Source organism: Aulonocara sp. 'chitande type north' Nkhata Bay, linkage group LG19, assembly GCF_057382095.1.
Source record: "Aulonocara sp. 'chitande type north' Nkhata Bay isolate Kocher_YH1m ecotype deep benthic linkage group LG19, A_spYH_male_GT1.1, whole genome shotgun sequence".
Classification (NCBI taxonomy): Eukaryota; Metazoa; Chordata; class Actinopteri; order Cichliformes; family Cichlidae; genus Aulonocara; species Aulonocara sp. 'chitande type north' Nkhata Bay.
In genome coordinates this window covers 6,220,718-6,226,717 of record NC_141362.1, presented here as the reverse complement: position 1 = coordinate 6,226,717, position 6,000 = coordinate 6,220,718, and the positions used below count along the sequence as shown (strand labels likewise).

Here is a 6,000-nt window from a genome sequence, read left to right as displayed (position 1 = left end):
TCATTTAGTCCCCCAAGTTGCAATAGGTGACAGAATGTGATCAAAATTTCAGTCACCATGTAGCCACCAATTTTCTGTAAATGCAGTGACATTGCTGTCCTCATTTCCCTCGTCTGACTGAGCCATTAGCTTGCTCTGAAAAAGGAGGTAGCTGGTTGGTTGGTTGTTTTTTTGGTTGAGCCAATTAAATGTAAATTTCCTCAGCTAAAATTACCTCAGGATGGTGGTGCATGAGATGAGCCCTCTTGTCCATAGTATTCCCAGAATACTTATGTTTGTTTTAAAAAATATTGATACACGGTGCCTGTTTCAATACATTATCACCCACCAATAACTGTTACTAGTGGTTTATATGTTGTATAAATGCTTACATTTAGGATTTGAATGCAGTTTAAAAGAGTGTAATGCAAAGACTACAACCTAAAGAAACACACAAAATACACACAATTTAAGCTTGTTGCTGCATGTTGGCAGTATTATCAGACAATGAAACTACACCTCTTCTTCAAACTTGTGCTTTGAGCTGCTATTATGCATATGCAGTAATGTACTGTGTATTAACCAGGCATTTAGTTAATACACACACACACACACACACACACACACACACACACACACACACACACACACACACACACACACACACACACACACACATACACACACACACACACATTAAGCCCCTTTTATCTCTCACTCCATGTAAATATACTTTCTATCTATTTCCCTATGTGTTTAAAATTGTAATGCATTTCTTGAAATAACTTTTAATATATAAAAATGTATGTGAGACTTTTTCTTTTTCTTATTAAATTTCATAATTTATTTATTTATTTATACTTTATTTATCCCCAAAGTTGGGACATGTTTATGTTACAGAGCTTTTGCTTTGTGAGAAACCTGTGTAACATAGAATTTGGTGTTAGGGAATGTGCTGTACTGTGCTGGCTTCCCTCATCTTCCTCTGCACTTCCAGGATTGTCCAGTGGGGGGCGTTGAGGACTTCCTGTGCTCCCTATGTGTCCTCTGGCATCGGAGGAAAAAAAGAAAAGAGAGAGAGCAGCTGCTTCTCACAACCCAGCCTTTGCGCTGTCATCCTCCCCCCTCCTTTCTCTTCTCCCTCAGGAAGGGGAGCACCACACCCTGTCAGCCAATCAGAACTCAGCTCCACCCTCTCCATCACATCATCTCAGTTTCCAAGGTAACAGGGCGACCCCTCTCTCTCTCTCTTTCACTCCCTCTCTGTTTCCAAACTGAAAGGTGCCGCATCATCATCATCATCCCTCCCATCCGTCCTTTCACCCCACCGTCCCATACTGAGCTGGTGGCTAGTTTAGCTTTAGCCTCTCCTGTGTTAGCATCATCTCTGTCTCTCGCTCGCTCGCTCTCTTTCTGCAGTGGGATTGCCACAACATCAACGGCACCTCCCTTCTCCTCACTCTGCATCCTCTAACGGAAAAGCAGAGAAGGAAGAAATGAGATGGACTAAAGGATGAACAGAGATGTGGTATGTACTGCTAAACCTGCTCTCTGTTGCTCTGAGTACCCTTTCTTCTGTTTTGACTACATGAAAGGGTGTGTGTGTGTGTGTCACTGTAATCCTTCCTGGAATGCTGATTTAATAAGTTGTGTGACGCTCTCGCACCCAAACTGATGCAAATGAAAGAAAGAGAGAGAAAAGGAAATGGATAGAGGGAGACAGAAGCAGAGGGAGGTGACTCCCAATCTCTGCCTCTCTCTCTCTATCTTAGCTTTTGTTATGGAGGCCTGTTCTGCAGAAGCTCGCTCTGCCTGCTGCATACAGAAAGAGGGCAACACCTCTCCTTTCTGTTCCCAGTCTGCTCCCCTGCTTCTCTTACTGCTCTCTTTCACCTCATATCAAAATCTGGTTTGCTACCTTGGCAGTTTTAGGACCTGGTGCCTGCTTTTGATGTTTTTGAACACTCAGAATGTTTTTAGGTTCTTAATGCAAAATGGGGCTCAAACAAAGTTCTCATTCACTTCCACTTAACCCAGTCTAACAAACAAATGTAAGCATAGTCGGGTTTCCTGTCTCCTGTTTGGTCTGTCTCCCTGTGCTGTGTTTGAAAATGAAGAGTTCATTATTCACATGTTTGATCACTATAGTTTGCACAGTATCTCATTGCAAGACAGCAAAGTGCTGTGCATACAAAAGGCTTTAATTCCTGCAACAGAAATGTAACATTGTCCTTTTCAGGGGAAGAATACAGGACAGTTTTTTTGCTGAAAGGAGCATAATGTAAGCAGATTTGTAGTACTGACAGTTTCTCAAAGTGATGGAAGTACAGTGCTTTAAAAAAAGTGTTTGTCTCCTTCCTGATGACGGATCAAAAAAACTTCAGACAACCTTTAGTTTTAAAATGTTGATTTTATTTATTAAGGGAAAAAGTAATTGCTCCCTTTGTTAAATCAAGGGATGGATTAAGTGTGATTAACCACATTTGTTTTGGAAAGCTGAGGTTAATAATCAGTAGCCACACCCAGGCCTGATTACTGCCATACCTGTTTAATAAATTATCTCATAAAGCATCATTCCACGATCTAAAGAAACTCAACAGCAGATTAGAAACAAAGTCACTGACACCTGTCAGTCTGGAAAGGGTTACAGAGAACCCAGCGAGAGCCATTATTCACAAATGGAGAACTTTTTCTAAGAGCGTCTCAACATATCACCGAGGAGGTCATAGAAGAATCCAGAACAACATCTAAAGAACTGCAGACCTCACTTGTCTTAGTTATGGTCAGCAGTCATGATCCAACAGGAAAAACGATACTGAGCCAAATGATATCCACTGCCGACCAAAGCCAACACAGTCTCAAAGGCTGGCCCCACATTTGCCAAAAAACATCTTGATGATCCCCAAGACTTTTGGAAAATATTGGCGAGAAAAGAAAAGTTGAACTGTTTGGAAAGTTCGAGTCCCGTTACATCTGGCTTATAACTTATAAAGCATTTCATCAAAAGAAGATCATACTCACAGTCAGGCATGGTGGTGGTAGTGTGATAGTGTGAGGCTGCTTTGCTTCTTCACGACCTGGTTAATGTGTCGTAATTCAGGGAATCATCAATCTTCTCACTAAAACATCAAGTCCTTACTACATGCTTGGAAGCCCAAGGACACTTGGTTTATGTAGCAGCACACTGAGCTGAAACACTCAAGCAAGGCCTCCTCTGAATGGCTCAAAGTGTAATGTTTTGGAGTGGCTTAATCAAAATCTAGACTTAAATCTGGTTGAGATGCAGATAGGTGATAGGTGTGCATTGCTTTTTTCCCCTTAATAAATTCACTCATGATTTAAAATATGCTCTTTGCATTTATCCAATTTATCTTTGTCTATTATTACATTTATTTTTCATCCCATGAAACGTTTAAGTGTGACAAATATGCAATAAATAAGAAACCAGGAAGGACGAAAATACTTTTTTACAGCATAGTTTTATAGAAATTGTTGGATGCAAAACAAAAAGTGTGCATTTCTTCTTTTTCTTTCTTCTGCTATCAGTTTAACTTGATAGGAGGGACATATCTTCACATTAACCAAATATATAGTGTTTATTTGGAGCATTTATTCGCCATTAGTTACAGCACAGGGTGAATTCCAGTCCTGTGCTTAGAGTTTAGATTTCAAACATTATTTTCCATGTATTCAGATTTTATTGTGGATTCTCTGATGAACAGGGTTCAGATAGATATCCCATATTGGTCTATATTCTGACAAAGAGTGTTGTTCTTTTCCATTTTTCCTCACATCAGTTCAGTTATGCTTAATTGCGTCTGCTTTTTTGTCGTTTTTTAACTGTGTTTAAGTCTGAAGTTGTTGTAGTTGTAGACGCAGACCGTAGACCGTACGATTTCCCGTGTGCCCGTCATTAGCATTGTTTCCTATTGGTTAGCTGTATAGTGTTCGTGGTCAGTACAATCCAGATCACTGCCTTTGTTTTCCACTCCACAGGATATGATGTAACTATCGCTTGAGCTGTAAAACTGGACTGAGAGAGAGAAACAGAGATGCACAGAAGCATAGACATCAGAAGAAAGGTGATGGAGGGTGAAGTGGGTGTAGGTCGCTCTTGTTAAAGATGGTTTATAGGATTAACTCCAGGCTTAAACAAAGAAGAGAGGGAAGAGAAGAAATATGACTCCTTTGCTTTCTTAAGGACTAATCCTGAACTAGCTTTAATCTTATTATCATGTTAAACTGGCCTCTAATAATAAGTTTAAACCCGATAATGTCTTTTTACTACAGGTCAGGTTAAGTACTGGGACTTAATTTAAATGAAAACAAATGAATATCACTAGTAGATGCAAAGAAAGAGGACAGTTTTATCTTGGTGCAGTGAGGTTTTCAGCCTCCGTGTGACTTTGATAATAGCAGTAAGCCTCTGATTGTCACTGGAGACATGTTTTATTTTTCACAAACAGCATTAGGCACATTAGAAATACACTGTGGACCAGGTTTGCTTTACCAGTGTTGATAACCAAGATGGATGGAACTGGATTCCTCATTTGGCACATATTGAATTTGCAGAAATGTTCTATGCAAAAGAAGAGCACTTATAGGAACAGATAGAATCGCTGTTTGCACAGTTTTGCTCTGTTTGCTTTGAAGTGCTGCACTTTAGATATATAATGCAAGAATATCAGAGTATTGAGACTGCAACGAAGGATGTTTTTTCTAAAAGCAGGTGCTTACCAGGATAATTGACTAAAAATACAGACTTGGAGTAGTCCAAGGAGTCATCTGTGTCTGTGAACTAATGAACACATACGCAATCGAAGCAGTAAAATATAACATTGCACAACAATAATGCATAAAAACATTGATAATTCAAAGTGTTTCATTTGTGCTTCATATAAAAAGATTAAGAGGTTGTTACTCTACTGTTGTAGCACATCTCTAGCATTGCACCAATCCTGAAAAACGGTAGTTAAAAATGAAGTAGTTATCGTCACCATCTGGTCTGCTTCTTTCTCCTGGAGGTCGGCTGCTGCTGTTTCAGACAGCATCAGCTACTCTGATGAAAGCACCTCCCCCATGTTGACTTAGAAACTTGACCGGGTGTTATTTCAGCCAATTAAATAGCATGAAGGCTTGGCTTTGGACACACTAGGAAGCCTGCCGCTCTGTGTCTTACTGTGCTGGTTACGACAGGATGATTGGCATTAATGCAGGAGACTCACTCCACACATCTTTGTTAGCACCAGCTCTCAGACTCCAGACATCAAACTGCAAAGTGTGAGAGCTTTTGCTGCTGTAGACACGTGGAAATGCAGCTGAAAGTCTGCATGATGTGATTTGTTCTGTTGCTGTCTTGAGTATATATTAGATATATATATGTGTACTTGTTTTCTAAGATGGCCATTTTCCTGTTACTTGCTGCTAAACCTGCTCCCCTAACCTTCAACACCTGGCCTCCTGCCTGCAGTTGCTCTATGGTAACACAGTCACAGTGTAGAGGTGGCTAATGAGTGGATCTTTCACCACAGAGGACCAGACTCTCCCGGGGTCACCTTTAATTAGCCAGCAGCCATCGCCTTGACCTGAATTGATTTTTGGTAAAGTTCATTTTCAAGGCATTTAACAAAACAAATCTGGACAAAGCTTTAGGGATAACATGCATAAACCTTTATAGAAGCAGTCTGCGCGTAAAGATAACTTTTCTGCATGAATGTCTGTTCAGATTTTACTTGGTTAGTCATGTACAAGGTTTCAAAGACAAATAAAGGTTAAATAATGTCATAAAGCATTTTCTTTTTAACCAACTTCATGAACCATTTTTGCAGTTTCGCCCCATTTTATCGATCAGGAATGTTTGGTTCATCTGTAGCTTTTGTGTGCCTCGCACTAATCCTGTAATAATGATGTCGTTATCAGGCTGCTATGAGGATCACAGATCTGTTGCAGAAATCCTTAACGTCTGTCAAAAGACAGCTCTTTATGACTGGCTCGGTCTGATTTATGTGAAATGCTGTTTAT

The 6,000-nt window shown here is 40.0% G+C and overlaps 1 protein-coding gene across 1 annotated transcript in view; it reads left to right on the top strand.

Moving 5' to 3' along the window:
• Window positions 1–1,259: 1,259 nt before the first annotated feature.
• akap6 (A kinase (PRKA) anchor protein 6) overlaps window positions 1,260–6,000 on the top strand; it is a 226,508-nt gene continuing 221,767 nt past the window's right edge. The window contains exon 1 of the mRNA XM_086275898.1: window positions 1,260–1,507. The gene's annotated coding sequence lies outside the window, so the exon portion shown is untranslated. The remainder of the gene's footprint in view (window positions 1,508–6,000) is intronic.